This window comes from Lactuca virosa, chromosome 2 (genome assembly GCF_052849685.1).
Source record: "Lactuca virosa cultivar CGN04683 chromosome 2, Lactuca_virosa_CGN04683_v6, whole genome shotgun sequence".
In the NCBI taxonomy this organism is placed as follows: domain Eukaryota; kingdom Viridiplantae; phylum Streptophyta; class Magnoliopsida; order Asterales; family Asteraceae; genus Lactuca; species Lactuca virosa.
In genome coordinates, this window is record NC_136427.1 from 165,140,791 (window position 1) to 165,159,278 (window position 18,488).

An 18,488-nucleotide genomic window follows, 5' to 3' on the forward strand; every position below is an offset into this window, starting at 1 on the left:
TCCACTATCAGCCTCCATCACCTCCCAAAGCATCCTTGATAAACCCTAGCCTCCCTTTGACGTTTTTGGATCACTTTTGGTGCCTTTGTGATGTTGGAAGGAAGAATAAGGACTTTTTGTGCATAGATCTTCATGCAATTAGTTTCTTCAGCCCATGTGCATCTTATAGACTCATTGTAAGTCCTCAAGTTTCCACCTTTTTGACTCTCTCTTCTTAGATATGGGTTATGCTTCATGCTTTGGCTCATTTTTGGGTTTGTGTTGGTTAGATGAGATAAAATTTGAGACTTTATAACTCACCTTGGTCCCTAGATCACAATATCTTCTCGATCTTGAAGTTGTATGTGTTTTGGAGAGTCTTGCATCAGTTTTAGGTCATTATATCACCATTTTAACCTATCTTGAGCTCAAGACATGCATGTCTATAAAGCAATAATTTTTATGATGTATTGGGTATAAGAAAGCCTTCTGGAAAGTATGAATGAGTAGCTTGAAGTATTTAGAGCTTAATGCATTGAGTTATCCCAATACGGAAGCCACAATGTGGCGAGATGGGTGCCACGACGTGGCAATATGGAATTCCGCGATTGTTTTGGTCGGACTCTGCCTCAACGTGGTGGCATGCCTGCCATGACGTGGTAGTGGATTGTGATCATATCAATTTGGATGGCCACGACGTGGAGGGTAGCTGGAGTTGACTTTTAACTGGTTTGAATTTTACTCAAAGGGCTAGTATTAGAAGGTAGATTGAGAGTTTACCTTGTATGATTCGAAGGAGGTGTGTAGCACCCTCTTTTCGATTGTGTGAGCCTGCTAGCTGTCGACTGGTTTGTGAGGTGAGTCTTCTCACAATACTATGTATGATGCTAGTTGTCTTTGTGACTCTTACATGGAATACCAGGGTTTGGCACCTGACATTTGTATCAAAGACTAGAAGTTGGCCCCTGGAATTTGCATGGAAGACTAGAATTTGGCCCCTAGGAATGGTACAAGTAAAGAACATGATTTTGCTCATGGTTGGATGTGATTGTAAGACTCTGATTTGGCCCATAGCATTCACCTGGGGTTTAAAAAGACCCGTCATGTTATGTATGATATATGGTATTTTGAGGAACTCACTAAGCTTTGTGCTTACGGTTTCATGTTTAAAATGTTTAAAGTACTTCTGGTTTAAAAGGAAGGGTCTGGCTTGATCGTACTACATCCCCATGAGATTTATTTCGCACTATCTATTTGATACACTCTGATGTTTTGAGAATTTTATATCCATTGTTTGCTTTTGAATAAATGGTTTTGGTGGTTTGAAATAACAAAAAAATAAGTTTATTTATTATTTTTGGGACATTACACATAGTATGTCATACAACTCCAACTTCAATACCGTTGAAGTATTATCACCATCTTTAGTAGTTCTAACTCCGTAAGCAATTACTGCTTCAATCTGTTCGGCGGCGGAATCGCCAGGTTGTAGGATGACTTCATGGATCACACCAAAGTTCTATCATCCGGTAAATTGAAGATGTTCTTTTCAAGTACAATACTCATTCGAAGGTACTATTATTTTACCAAACGTAATCTAAAGTACGACATAACTCTATACGTATTAATACACTATTTACAAAGTTAGAGATGTTAACTATCGTAATTCTCATTCTCTCCTCGAAAAGTTACATGCCAGTTCCAATACAGTAAATAAACGTTTAGAATGTACACATAATATTTCCTTTTTCCAAATCAAGGTCGAAAATAGACCTTAATCCTTTCAATTATTAGTATTCTAGGTAGTTAACCTAAAGCATGATATAACACATTATTTAGCGCATATTAGCTCATAAGGTATTACACCTAAAGTATGCTAGTGCACCTAATAACAAGTAAGGTATACAACCTAACGCATGCTATAAAATAACTTTATTAGCATATAATATTAATTAAGGCATATACCCTAAAATATTCTAGTGCTTGTGTCTATATAATACTCCTCCGTCCCATATTTATTATCCACTTTTGACTTTTGGAGTATTGTTTTTCAACGTTGACCTTAAAATTTTTTACTTGTGTTATACGTTACTTGATGAAACTTATAACAATGAAAAACATTTAAAGCACAATCCATTCATATAATTTGCATCAGGTATTAGATATAAAAAAACAAAACTATTTAAGGTCAAAGTTGAAAAATAAAGACTTCAAAAGTCAAAAATGAATGATATATATATGAGACAGAGGTAATATTAATTTACGTATACAACCTAAAATATATTAGACACATCTCTTACCATCATCTCTTAGTCTCTAAGTTTAATTTCGGAAATAATCATTATTCCTAATATGCTTAAACTAATGTTGTGATACCAAATGTAACATCCCCTATTTTTAAGAGCCAAAAAAAACTTTTCTTTATGCTTTAGAAATCACAATATCTTTGTTTGCGGAAATTCCTAGTAAAATAAAACATTTTGCGGAAATTGTCTCGTTTTATTAAAATATCTCAAGTAAAGATGTTGTTTCAAAATACAAAACCCTAAGGATGTCATAATCAATACACAACTTATTTTACAACGTAGAGAGCTAAAGGTCCTAAAAACTATTGAAGGTTGTCTTTTAATCAATCGGCATCCTAATCAAGTTCTAGCAGCTTTAACCCTGTTACATGTGATGCATATAATTTAAGTGAGTCTGTTTGGAAAATGTGGTGAGACATATAGGATTTTCAATCCCATAATATTATTATGATAATAATTTATAATAATCAAACTTGCAAAACCAACTATTACCAAATAATATAAATATATCTCATAACTTAGATATATATAAAACATTACACCCAAACATACCCATCCCAACCGATTCTTATAAATTGTAGTCCACGATTATTATGAAGAATCAACTCACATGGTGAATTGTTTAGATAAATGATTTAACTACACAATAACATAACCATGGGCTTCCTTGGCCGATGTAAGTCATAAAGATAATACGAGGCATTAGAGTATTTTACGAATATGCTATCCCATTTCATCTACGTATGTGGCTTATAAGTCCAAACTAGCAACGTAACTCACAAGATCGTCTAGAATAATCAAGTGGTGTCATCTTACTCTAGGATATAACCATACATTCCGTTTTGAGTTTCATGAACGGTCCCACCATATCTGGCTATCCAAAGGAATATAATATGGACTCCAGTACGTAATTTGTACACCGACACCTAATAGTGTAATAGAATAGAGTTTTACTCTTTGTTCCTATCGCACATCTCCTTAGTATGATTCTACCCAATATCCAAACCTAATTGAACTAAGCATCATTTATAATCCTTATTTCATTATTAGGCAAGACTATAATACTTTTAATCAATCTTAAAAAACCAATTTCCTATTTATACCATATCATCGCAACATAGTATACGACTATACTTTTATCCAATTTAACTAGAACTAATCATGCTTTATACATATTAGTTTAAAATTAGACTAGACTATAATATAAATAGTCAAGTTTCAATATGTATTCCCTGTTAAAGCAATATTATTATAACACAAGGTATGACTAAGTACTTATCCAACTTACTTCGTACTAATCATTCTTTATAAGTCTTACGACAAGATTATGTTGCATATAAATAAATGCTAAAGACCTTTGTCCTGTTTATCAAATACTTATCATATTACAGGTGTGTATATGTGTGTCTATATATATATATATATATATATATATATATATATATATATATATATATATATATATATATATGGCACAAAATTCAAACGCCGAGTATTTCAACATATTTTTAATCTTTTTTAGTGATGTTAATTCTATCAAGATTGTCAGGTAATATTACCAAAAGTATTTTTTTAGTATATATATGTGACATCCCCATTTTTCTCGGCCAGAAAACACCGATTTCGTTTATGCTTTTTAAAATAAAATCAGAGTAATCCTTCAAAAGGTGTTGCGGAATTTGTCCCCAAAACAAAATATGATAAAAATTTATCAAAGCATTTATTAAAGAAATGTATTTTTCATTTCATCACAAAACTCGGGATGTCCACATCGATACAAACCAAAAGCATAAACAGTACAATATAGGTCTTACAACAGATATTTATATCTACTGGCCTATAATCCAAAATCCTTCGTCGTTGTCCAACTATGCTCTTGTTCCACTACCTGTAATATAAAAAGTTGAGTGGGTCAGGCTTGGGAGCCTGGTGAGCATATAGCGTTTTCAACCCACAATAAATAAATTTATTAATTTTCATTAATCAACATTAAATTTATTAATTTCATCAATAACAATAACCCTGATTACCCGTTCCCGTTATCCTCATTTTACTACCCTGAACACCTATCATAAGGGACCTAGCCTAAGGATCATCAATAGGTAACAACACTGCTTAAGGGATACTTCTGCAGTTTCTTAAGGTTCCACCAGAAGGATCCTCACAACGACACGATCTATACTCTCAGATCTAAAATCAACCTCTTTACCTAATCTACACTCCCGGATCAATAATTGTGCCCATTCCAAACTCTCGGACTAGGGAAAATTAACTATGTCTTAATCCATACTCCCAGATTAATAATAAATAACTATTGTCTTAATTCATACTTCCTGATTAATAACAAATAACCAAGTTTTAATCCATACTCCCGAATTAATAACAAATAACTATGTCTTAATCCATACTCCCAGATTACTAACAAATTACCATGTCTTAATCCATACTCCCGGATTAATAATAAATAACTATGTCTTAATCCATACTCCCGGATTAATAACAAATAACTATGTCTTAATCTATACTCCAAGATTAATAACAATTACTATGTCTTAATCCATACTTCCGGATTAATAATAAATAACCAAATCTTAAACCATACTCCCGAATTAAGGACAATTGACTAAGTCTAATCCGTACTTTCGAAAAACATCTACAGTTTACGAGCATGTTAACATTCCACTGGACTGTCTAGAAAAGTCTGTGGTCGTCATCTATACTCCGCTAGATGACTGAAACAATAACAATATCGAGGCCTCTCATCATTTTATCACACATCAACTATTTCATCTACCCATGTTTTACCCAACATATTTGTAGATAAAAATACATATACAGTTTAAAACTTGTATAAAACATGTATTCAACATCCATTTCAAATAAAAAAACAATATATATATATACACATAGCACGTATTTTATATAAAATATTTCATATCTATGTGTAAGATGAAAGTGACTATACACTCACTTGATAAGACAGTGGTTGGACAGCACTTCGTCCCTTAAAACAATCTTTTTCGATGAAACCGAGATGTTTTCCCAAAAACCGGGCTTTACGCGGGCAAAGTTTCGGCTCAAAAACTCTTTTTCTCGGGATCTTCGGGCTCTCCGGGACTTTCTTATGATGCTAGGATGATATAATAGGCTTGGGGGTATTTAGTGCAAGTTGAAAGAAAGTATAAGGGAGAGAGGAGTAAAATTGTAACCTAAAATCGGATGGCATCGATCACTACTTATAGCGGCTGGACACTTGAGTTACGCTGAGCGTAACTATATCGTACGCGGGGCGTACAACTTCTTCAACCAGTACGCTGGGTGTACTTTGGTATGCTGGGCGTACTGTGGTACGTGGCTCTGGACGTGTCAACTGTGCGAGCTACGTGTTTCATGCAAGGGTAAGGGCGATGTGGCAAACTTCGGACCGTGAACACGAGTACGCTGGGCGTACTCCGAGTTTTCAAACTTCAAAATTTTGTAACTTTCGCATACGAACTCCGTTTTTTACGTTCTTTATATCCATGCGTAGGTGAGACCGTGATCTACAACTTTCGTTTAGACTCCGTCGGCTAACTTTGACTTTATTTTTAAAGTTATATTTTTAACATGCCAGGACAGGAAAAGTCCGTTAAAAATTCATAACTTCTTCATCCGACGTCCGTTTTCATCTGTCTTTTTACCGTTGAACTACTATCAACAAGATTTTCGATTCTCGTTTAGGTTGTTTTGGCTAAAAATCACTCGATCTAAAATTCAAGTTTCGGGCTGCATACTGCTAAGCCGAAACTTAGAAAAATCCTAACTTCCTGACACGAAGTCAGATTTGGGCGTTCTTTTTATGCACACTCTCGGTTTAATGTATACTACAACTTTCATTCAGATCACTAATGCTAAAAATCACTTTATCCTAAATTCATTTTTTTACGTCACACAGCGTCGTGTCGGTTCTGTCGCAAAACTTCGACATGTCATAACTTCTTCATTATAACTCGGATTTCGGTATTCTTTATATCTCTGGAATCCTTGTTTCAACCACTACAACTTTCTTCATAGATATCAGCTATATCTAACATTTTACTTTCGACGCTTATTTTTATCCTTAATTTATTATATCATCATAATTAAATATAAGGCACATAAATTCACATAATTCATTCTTATTACTTCAAAACACGTTACAATAGTCGACCCAGACTATTACCTTATATTTAATGCTTAGCCTAGAAACACGGGCGTTACAATTCTCTCCCCCTTAGAATGATTCCTTCCCCGGAATCATACATCAACAAACAAATGTGGATAGCGACTCATCATGTCACTCTTTGTTTCCCAGGTGAGATTTGACCCATTCGTATGTTTCCATCGTACAAGCACTAAATCGACCATCTTGCGTCGCAACTTCTTAGTCTTACGGTCAACAATTGCCTCCGGTTCTTCAATTATCCTCTTGCTTTCATCCATCCTTAACTCAGAAATTGGAATTATGTTGGGAATTTCTCCCATGAACTTTCTCAAATAACACATGTGGAAAGTGTTATGAATACCATCTAGTTCTTCTGGTAGTTCTATATTGTAAGCTTGGTTCCCAATCCTCTGAAGAACATTAAACGGTCCAATAAACCTTGGACTCAACTTTCCCCTTTTACCAAATCTTATAAGCCCCTTCCATGGCGAGACTTTAAGTAAAACCGAATCTCCAACTTCGAATGTTATCGGTTGTCTTTTCTTGTCAGCATAGCTCTTTTGACGATCCTGAGCTGCTAACATTCTTTCCCTAATCACTTTCAGCTTTTCAGCAGTCTGATGAACTATCTCGGGTCCCATAAACTTCTTTTCCCCAGCTTCAAGCCAACATGACGGCGTTCGACACTTTTGTCCATACAAAGCGTGATAAGGTGCCATTTTGATGCTCGAGTGGAAACTATTATTGTAGGAAAATTCTACCATAGTAGACTGATGGGTCATGTTCAAATGACCTGTCATCGTATTATGTACTACTTAGACTCAAGTCTTTTAGAGTCGAGTTTCTGAACGTAATATACATTCCTTCGTGTTCCAATGTGATCACATTCTAACATGTAGTACTTCTAGCTACAAGCTTATTACTTTAATAATGATTGGGATACTTTAATCTTCTCGTTTGAGTGAGATATTACATTGGACTTGGTTCGCTGAACCACATGACTAACGCATCTTGGTCAGACTCGATTCGATAAAACCTCTTGGGTTGGAATAACAATCATCTTCTTAGTCATTACCGAAAAGATGATAACGACAGACTAGAACAAAACATAATCATTTACTAGCTCCTTGGTAACCTCGTGACTTTCCCTGATCCAAGTGCGAGTCCTGTTCTTCCAGTAGTATAGGCCTCTACTACTTTCACACCTACTCATACTCGTCTCAGGTATTGTCTCGCAGTTCTCCAAGTCACCATTCAAAATTTCACGTAATCCTTTAATACATCAGATAACAAAACCAGGGTTTATATTATTTCTTGAAACGATTACACAGGGGTTCAAGTTTACCCTATATTATGCCTCTAATAGGCTACACCACGTGTTACTATTTACATTTCTACTTCATAACTTGTCTTCGGGTATTAAGTCTTAACTTCTAATTCCTAGCGTTGTTATTTGCTTCATCGAGGATATTCTGAAATTCCATTGGCGTTGGCGGTGTGCTTGGCCTTGCTACTTCATTTTTCTTCGGGCAGTCCCTAGAAATATGTCCTTCTTCCCTATATCCGTAACACACCCTCTTGGGAAACGTATACTCATCGGCGTAATGCCCAGTCTCTCCACACTTAAAACAATTCACCTTCCTGCTTTGCACTCCCCACACCATTTTCCTTTACCTCCTCTTTTACCAGACTTTGAGAACATGTTGCTCTTGTTGGACCTTGAAGACCCCTCAAATTTCCTCTTATTGCCAACTTCAACATTGTTGGTGGTCCTGTCGTTGATCATTTCCTCAATAGACTTAGCAACTCAGATAGTTGCCTCAAGAGTAGATGCCTGACGCACTGGCACAGTAAGTTCGTCCTTACTTTGTTGAAGTAGACGTTTTGTCTCTTCCATCTGTTAATCCAACATCGTTCGTACCATTGCTGGTACCCCTGCCATTGAAATTGGCTTGGGCTGCGGTTTATCGATTCCTAATCCACTTTGAGTGCTTGCCATTTCGATCTATATACCAAAGTAGGTGAATTTAGATCTTTATTTTTTTGATAGACGTTTAAATCTTCGTTATCACTCTGAAACGTTACATGCTAGTTCTAATATCGTAGTCGTACGCTTAGAATCCTGAACACATAAGGTTTCTAGATCCAGTCGTCAACAGACCATAGATCCGAACAAATAATATCATATATGACAAACATATAGCATTTAGCACAAAAAAGCATTTTAGGCATGTTTCCTAAAAAATACTAGTGCTCGTGTCTAAAATATGGTAGACACTCATCTCACAATCATCGCTTAGCATTCTAAGTTTAAGTCTAGAAATCCTATAAATTTCCTAGTTCGCTTAAACTAATGCTCTGATACCAACCGTGACATCCCCATTTTTCTCAGCCAGAAAAGACCGATTTCGTTTATGCTTTTTAAAATAAAATCAGAGTAATCCTTCAAAAGGTGTTGCGGAATTTTTCCCCAAAACAAAACATGATAAAAATTTATCAAAGTATTTCTTAAAGAAATGTATTTTTCATTTCATCACAAAACTCGGGATGTCCACATCGATACAGACCAAAAGCATAAACAGTACAATATAGGTCTTACAACAAATATTTATATCTACTGGCCAATAATCCAAAATCCCTCATCATTGTCCAACTATGCTCTTGTTCCACTACCTGTAATATAAAAAGCTGAGTGGGTCAGGCTTGGGAGCCTGGTGAGCATATATGGTTTTCAACCCACAATAAATAAATTTATTAATTTTCATTAATCAACATTAAATTTATTAATTTCATCAATCAACAATAACCCTGATTACCCGTTCCCGTAATCCTCATTTTACGTCCCTAAACACCTATCATAAGGGACCTAGCCTAAGGATCATCAATACGGTAACAACACTGCTTAAGGGATACTTCTATAGTTTCTTAAGGTTCCACCCTAAGAATCCTCACAACGACACGATCTATACTCTCAGATATAAATCAACCTCTTTACCTAATCCATACTCCCGGATCAATAACTGTGCCCATTCCATACTCTCGGACTAGGGACAATTAACTATGTCTTAATCGATACTCCCAGATTAATAATAAATAACTATTGTCTTAATTCACACTTCCGGATTAATAACAAATAACCAAGTCTTAATCCATACTCACAGATTAATAACAAATAACTATGTCTTAATCCATACTCCCAGATTAATAACAAATTACCACGTCTTAATCCATACTCCCGTATTAATAACAAATAACTACGTCTTAATCCATACTCCCGGATTAATAAGAAATTACCATGTCTTAATCCATACTCCATGATTAATAACAAATAACTATGTCTTAAACCATACTCCCGGATTAAGGACAATTGACTAAGTTTAATCCGTACTTTCGAAAAACATCTACAGTTTACGAGCCTGTTAACATTCCACTGGACTGTCTAGAAAAGTCTGTGGTCGTCATCTATACTCTGCTAGATGACTGAAACAATAACAATATCGAGGCCTCTCATCATTTTATCACACATCAACTATTTCATCTACCCATGTTTTACCCAACATATTTGTAGATAAAAATACATATACAGTTTAAAACTTGTATAAAACATCTATTCAACATCCTTTTCCAATAAACAAACAATATATATACACATAACACGTATTTTATATAAAATATTTCATATCTATGTGTAAGATGAAAGTGACTATATACTCACTTTGTAAGACGGCGATTAGACAGCACTTCATTCCTTAAAACAATCTTTTCCGATGAAACCAGGATGTTTTCCCAAAAACCGGGCTTCACGCGGGCATAGTTTCGGTTCGAAAACTCTTTTTCTCGGGATCTTCGGGCTTTCCGGGACTTGCTTATGATGCTAGGATGATATAATAGGCTTAGGGGTATTTAGTGCAAGTTGAAAAAAGTATTAGGGAGAGAGGAGTAAAATTGTAACCTAAAATCGGATGGCATCGATCACTATTGATAGTGGCTGGACACTTGAGTTACGTTGGGCGTAACTATATCGTATGCGGGGCGTACAACTTCTTCAACCAGTACGCTGGGCGTACTTCGATACGTTGGGCGTACCGTGATACGTGGCTATGGACGTGTCAACTGTGCGAGCTACGTGTTGCATGCAAGGGTAAGGGCGGCGTGGCAAACTTCGGGCCGTGAACACGAGTACGCTGGGCGTACTCCGATTTTTCAAACTTAAAAAATTTGTAACTTTCGCATACGAACTCCGTTTTTGACGTTCTTTATATCAATGCGTAGGTGAGACCGTTCTCTACAACTTTTGTTTAGACTCCGTCAGCTAATTTTGATTTTATTTTTCAAGTTATATTTTTAACACGCCAGGACAGGAAAAGTCTGTTAAAACTTCATAACTTCTTCATCCGACGTCCGTTTTCATCTGTCTTTTTACCGTTGAACTACTATCAACAAGATCTTCGATTCTTGTTTAGGTTGTTTCAGCTAAAAATCACTCGATCTAAAATTCGAGTTTCGGGCTGCATACTGCTAAGTCGGAACTTAGAAAAATCATAACTTCCTCACACGAAGTCGGATTTGGGGGCTCTTTTTATGCACGCTTTCGGTTTAACGTGTACTACGACTTTCATTTAGATCACTAATGCTAAAAAGCACTTTATCGTAAATTCATTTTTTTACGTCACACAGCGTCGTGCCGATTCTGTCGTAAAACTTCGACAGGTCATAACTTCTTCGTTATAACTCGGATTTCGGTATTCTTTATTTCTATGGAATCCTTGTTTCAACCACTACAAATTTCTTCATAGATATCAGCTATATCTAACATTTTACTTTCGACACTTATTTTTATCCTTAATTTATTATATCATCATAATTAAATATAAGGCACATAAATTCACATAATTCATTCTTATTACTTCAAAACACGTTACAATAGTTGACCTAGACTATTACCTCGTATTTAATGCTTAGCCCAAAAACACGGGCGTTACAATATATAATCTCAACTGAATCGTAGAATGTATATTATGTAAAATTTTCAAATATACATTTAACACGTATTCCTGATAGAAAGCATTTAATTCACATATAGAATTAGTGTTGTAAAACTCGTCAAGTTGGCCGATTACTCCTCTGAGTACTTGCTACTCGGCCCCTAACCGAGGTGAGTTACAGAATCTCGAATACTCCCTGATCGGCCCCTTACTGAACTGAGCAGTGTTGTAAAACTCGGTCAACTCGGTGATTAAAATGTATAATATACTTAATAATTTATTATTTAACACACACACAGGTGCGATTGTTACTACATATATATCTTAAATTCTCAGTAATTATTCATGAAGTGAGATCATTGTGTGTTTTTTTAGTTTTTCTGTATTCACTTGTATCTAATTTTGTTATACATTTCAATCAACTTATGATTTTAACTTATGATTTTGACATATATATTTTCCCTAAAATATTTCTACATGAATTACCAAATCCGAGTACTCCCCGAGTAATCCTGAGTACTCCTGAGTACTCGCTACTCGGTAGTCGGCCGAACAGGTATCGAGTAACGAGTTCTACAACATTGTATAAAATATATTAGTAACATAGCATACAAATAACAAGATTTTAGCATAAATTTAATCTTTTCAGTATTTTCATACTTACATTAAATCGTGCTCATAAAAGTAACTATGCACTCACTTGATATTGGTAGAAAACTCGCGGGAAAGTCAACTCTTTGTCTGACACTTCAGATTTCCCTTTAAAACGACCTAAATATGAATATTACTAAGACGTAGAATTTGATCGTATTTATAAAGTTTAAGAAACAACTAGGTAAGATCAATAATCCCAAAAGAATACTAACTTATAGCTTATAAGAAACAACTAGGTAAGATCATATCAGAGGTAAGATCCACTTGGTATATAGAGATACATTGTTTGGAAAATCCACTTTAAACACCTCACAAATTTAGCATAGACATCACTCCCAGAAATAGATTGATCATTATAATGACATGTATTACTGATAAATCATATTTATAAGTTCATAATATGTTTATGAACATAAATATAAGTTATACTTAAGGTACGGTAAGCATAACTCAACTTACAAGTTGTTTAGCGAAAAACTTGGAAAGTCGTGGACAAAACTTTGACACCGAACATTTCTTTCTGTCGGATTTCCATCATTGCAACACTTCGTCATAAATACTTGGGGGATTAAAAAGTTAGAATTCTAAAGAGAGAAAGGAGTTTCTAGAGAGATAAACTCGAGAATGGAATATGCAAGAAATGAGGTAGGCTTGGAACTCAGGATAAACTCAAAAAACAAAGGCCATAGTGGAGCTGCTAGATTGTTGATGCAAATTCTACCAAATTTTTTTTGAAACTGCTACTAATTCTAAAAATTCTACTGTTGTTGATAACTAGACTGTTGAAATCCAAGTGGGTGCTGAAATTGTTATCTTTGCTGAAAATTACCATTCCAACCTTAACTATTATGCTAATTAAAAATTTTCTATTAGTAATCTCTGATAGCTTTTACTATAGCAACATCCTCTTGTAATAATGGGCACATATAAGTGGGACGGCCAATCTTTAGGTAAATTCCAGACTGTTTTTTGCAACTCTGTTTTCTTTTGTCAGTAGCACAATTGCTTTTGTCAGTTCAGAAATTTAGGCTTCCAGATGATGTGAACTAACATCTTTTACACTGTTTGGCTGGTCAGGATACCACTCTTCTTTGTTACTGGAATGTTTCAACTCAATAGCAAGTTTTTTATCAGCTCCCGGATTTCGGTTGGGGACATGTCGCTTAAAGATCCACTTGAGGCATTTATCATTCGTCTTTCCATAGGTTCAGACCCTCGCAGAACCAATGATATAGCTGATAATCGCTGAATCCATGTCATGGGCACAAAATGAGTATCTTTTTAAATCGCTCCCACTATGTGTGTGAGGCTTCTCGTCTTCCGTGTTTGATACCAAGGATCTCACTACGATGGCTCGAAACTCGTGTTTCAGGAAAATATTTTTCTAAGAACAACTTAGTGAGTTCAGTTTTATCAGATCCTCCATGATAGTGTGTGGCTTCGCTATAGAACATACCACATGAAATTCCTTGAGGAATTTATGTGGGTGTTCATTTTCTAGTCTTCTAAAACTAGGAAGGAGTTGAATCCGCTCATATTCCAACCCAAAATTATGGGCTTCTGGAAAGGCAATGAAGAGAGGTTGTTGAGTAACCTCTTGGGTGGCCCACTGTCTGAGATTTTTCTCTTCATTGTCTGCATCCTCCATGGCTGATTTTAGGGAGTCAAATTCTTGAGGTTCGGGTGTTTCTGATTTTTCTGAAGGTGGTGGGAGATATTTTTAAATGGGCTGTGAGAAGCTGAGATGGTGGTGTTTATGGGAATAATGAAAAGGTGGTTTCAGGTCCGTTCCACAAGGGACTGCTTTGTGGTATGGTGATTTTTGGCGGTAGGGAGGATGATGGATTTGAGGAACCTGTTTGTTTCTTCTGAAGTTTTGTTTGCTAATTCAGCTTCCTCGCGATTTTCTCAATTTATGGATCGAAGACTAGAGGTGTACCTGTACAAAAGATCATGTCATAAAACAGTTAGCAGCATCGTGTCATCGACAATGGTGCCAATTTGTTAAGATGTTGACATGGACGTTTTAAACAAATAATAAATTCATTACTTGGTTGCACTAATGGGTAGCACATGGAAGCAAGGTCGAATCCTTAGGGACACAGTCTAATAGTCAATGTCTCTTTATGTAAGGCACATACTAGTCAAATGCAGAAAATATGAAAAAGGGGATTTTGATTATTAATTAAAACTAAAATAGAAATGAAATAAAGTAAATAAAACTCAATAATAAAAAGCGAATTCAAATATGCTGTGATTTTCCAAATCATGCAATCAACACAAACATGGTTATTAAAAATGTGTTCCATCTACGTTGGTACTGAGAACAACTAACAAGCTCTAGTATGTTCTCTTTTACCTAGTTAATTAACCAAAACAGGCTCTTAAGTTAATCCTAACTTTTTTACTAATTCGATTAAACAAGCTCTTAATCAGATCAGAAAAGTAGCATTATGATATGTGTAAAATTCCCAACAATATTCAATACTTCTCACAAGCCCAGGAGCGTAAAAATATGAAATTTCAGTTTATAACAGAATTAAATCCCAACACAGAACAATTTTGATACTTGTTACTTATTACCAGTTGATTAGAACAATTACAGATTCCATTAATCGATTAACTAGACTAATTTAATCCTAAATTAGGTGATCATACTAAAAAGAACTAAAATCAAGCATTCATTAAGCACAAATCTGAAAAATCTAGATAGAATCACAAATAAAAAATCAGATCAAATGGTTGATTACATAAAAAGTACTAGTCTATGCAGAACTGAAATCTACGGTTAGCCATACATGGCTAAAAATAAGTCTAGAACAGTAAAAAGAGACATTAAATAGATAAATCTTTCTAAACTAAATGATTTAGATGATCCATAACCTTCAGATCTTCAGAATCGATGTAAAAGTGCAGAAATCGTCCTCAAAATCGTCTGAAAAGGGTTTTTCTTTGTCTACGAACGTCTAGGGCATAAAAGGATTAGAGAGGTCAAATTTATATGTAAGCCAACAACTTCCGTATCAAGAAACTGAAAAATACGATCATGTTTTTTTGTAAAATACGATCGCATTTTTGCTTCACAAACTCTAAATGTCCCGATTAATGAAGTATGTTGCTATATCTAACAAAATATGGAAAACACGATCGTTTTTGTTGAAAAGCGCGATCTCATTTTTGCTTCGAAGTCCCAAAACTCTTATTTTTGGCCTGTAAAAGTTGCAAAGGTAAAAAGCGATCAAAACAACGATCATGCAGGCACAAACACGATCGTATTTTTCATAAAACGCCTGATTCGGACGCAAAATCTTCATTTTCAGCAAATTAAACCCAGCTTCCAGCTTCCTCAAGTATTTTAGCTCCATTAAGCTCCAATATGCATCCAAAGCTGCTCCCAAAGTACGACCCTGTTGGGTTTTAGTTCAAAAGTAGTTTCATAAACTAGAAAAATATGGCAACGGAAGACTTTAATTTTTGAAGTAACATAAACATTTTATACACACCAAGGATCTTCTTATAAGTTATAGAAAGATTAAAACACCAACCAAAGAAGAAGTGAAGAAATAACAACAGTTTTAGTTCTTTGGGTCCTCTTGGGAGGCTTGGAAGTTGATGAAGAATGTGGAACATTTGAGACACCAACAGTGACTCAACTTGATGTAGATGCTAGTCCAAAACTCTTAAACCCTTAAGCTTTAAGTTCATAACCACTATGAACTTAAAGAGAGCAGGAAGATGCAAGTGTTCTTCAAGTTTTCTAACCAAAACTAGATAGAATGGGAGAGAGGAAGGAGGTTTGGCTACTTGCAAGAAGTGAAGGATTGAGCACACTTGCCAAATGCAATCCCTCTTATTTATATGCATAAAGTGAAGTTATTAACCATTAGTCCTTAGCACTTTAAGCAAACTTGTCCCCATTGTCATAAGCATGTCTCCCATGCCTTTAAAGCATGATTAGACAAGTCATACACTTCTTTTTTTTTATGCATATATCGAAAATTGCATAAAGAAGAAGAAAGAAAGTCAAAGTTTTATAAACTCTTTTATAAAATATAAACCTTTTCTTTTAGGAAAAATATAAAAGGATTCAACTAGTCCAAAAGTTTTTACATGACTTATAAATCATACCATATGATATATATTAAGTTACTTGCTAATGGAATTTATTATTTCCATGAAATAAATAATTTCCAATTTAATTATAGGAGTTTTATTGAATATTTATTAAAATCAATTTCTAATAAATAATCAATTGTATTAAGTTGTTGTTAGTGTGACCCATTAGTATCATATGTTATTTAACAATATCACTTTAATATGACTCTTGAGCATACTAGATCTTTCAAGCCCCACTCAAAATATCTGAAAAAGACATAAAAACATGAGTTGTACGAGACCTCTGACGAAAAACATGAGCTGAACATTATTTAAACTAATGAACATGAAAAACATAAAATATGATACAAAATGCTAGTAAAATATATCATAAAAGATGCATAAAAGTCATCTATCAGTAAGGTTGAATGCGAAACTTCGAAAAATCATAGTTTCCTCATACGAAGTCAGATTTAAGTGTTCGTTATTTCCACGTGCTTGTGGTTATGGTCTCTACGACTTTCGTTTAGATTGTGTCTTAAATAATCTTTTATGTTTACACTTTATTTTATTGCTTCAACGATAAATTTTATAATAAGATTTTCTACAAATATTATAATCTTAATATTTGTTCACATAACGTGTATATGATAAGGACACTAAATGCTCGTTCCACATGTTTCCTAACTGCTTCTTGAGTCATCTTAAACTTTAATTATTTTTGTTGTTTGGACATGTCAACAATTTGAAAATTATAGATAACTCAAGATACACACATTAGTAAGATAAGTACCCACACTTATATGGTACTCCATTTGCTTCAAACGACACATTGTGCCTTTCCAAGATCGATGTCTTTAAATATTGACGACTGGCCAAGACTATTAATGTCGTTATTTGAAACCGCAAGACCTAATAATGCATGCTATATCCAAAGATTGAAGGAAGTGATTGCTTCTAGAAATATTGCCAATCTTTCTGGTCACCCCGCATGTATTGATCACATCATCCATTAGGGCACAATGCCCAAGCCCAATGCATATAATCTATGCTACCTAACATTCCAAGGAACATGTACTTTTTTCATGTGTCGTGTATAATCAGTGGATGTTATTAATAGTAGGTTTTCTTAAAAAACTTTTTTCGTAAACCAAAACCCCAACTTTAGAAAACTTGTAAACACTATCAAGTGTGGTCAGCTTAAACAACCTCAAATACTAATCTAATGACTCTGCTCTCATGTCGTATGTTAACTGGCGAATTGTAGTTGTGTATGTTTGTATCAGAGAAAAACTTTTTCTACCTCGCACATCCTATTTCTAATGAAAATATGAAAAACCGACCCTTCAAGTTATCAATAATACAAAGAAATAATTCTTTCATTGTCTGGAACCATCATCTAAACTTTTCAACATACACAATGTCACCGACAAAGTAGTCTTCTATGAGACGTTAGCGTCCTAATTCATGATTTCTCTTTAAAATATATTCTCTCATTATAAAACGTGAACTTGGAGCTTCTTTTTCTTGATAATACGTCATTCCTTTTTCCATAACGTTTTCAATAAACATTCACTCATGTAATTCCAACGTACTACACGAAGTACAAGATGATGATCACATTTTGAAATTTCTAAAGTGAATATAGTTGTGAGTATATGAGTTGTGGTGAATAAAATTAATAAATATAATTGGTATTTATCACGTTTGAAAAACAATAAATAAATAAATAAATATGACCAACGACAATCTTCTCACGCGTTAACTCATCTGCTGCAGCAACCAACACCGCACTATTTGTGTATGACGGTACGGTGTTCCCGTTGAAGTGCGGTGTTAGATGCCAATAACAACACCCATCGGTACTCCAATATCATCCCGTCCTAGGAACCAAAATTGTTACAACCAGGGTCGATCCAAGCATGTTTGGAGCCTGGGGCAAAATTAAAATAGAGGCCCTTCCATTACTATAAATTTTGTATGACCATTAAATTTAATTTGGATTTGATGAAGAATTTGCTACTAAGATATGAACCAAATACCTAAGTTCTTTAAACAAGGTTACTACAAATTTGTTATGGTTATGTGAAAAGAATTATATATAAACTAATTCCCATAAATTTAAATTAGTTTTGAAAAACAAATGGCAGTGATAAACTTAGACTCAAACAATTTAATGAATTAAAATATCTATCCATTTAAACTAGATAATATGTGTTGTATAGTGTATTTATTTAAATATATTCTTATATAAAAAAATAAAATAAATTAATAGGAAAGAATTTG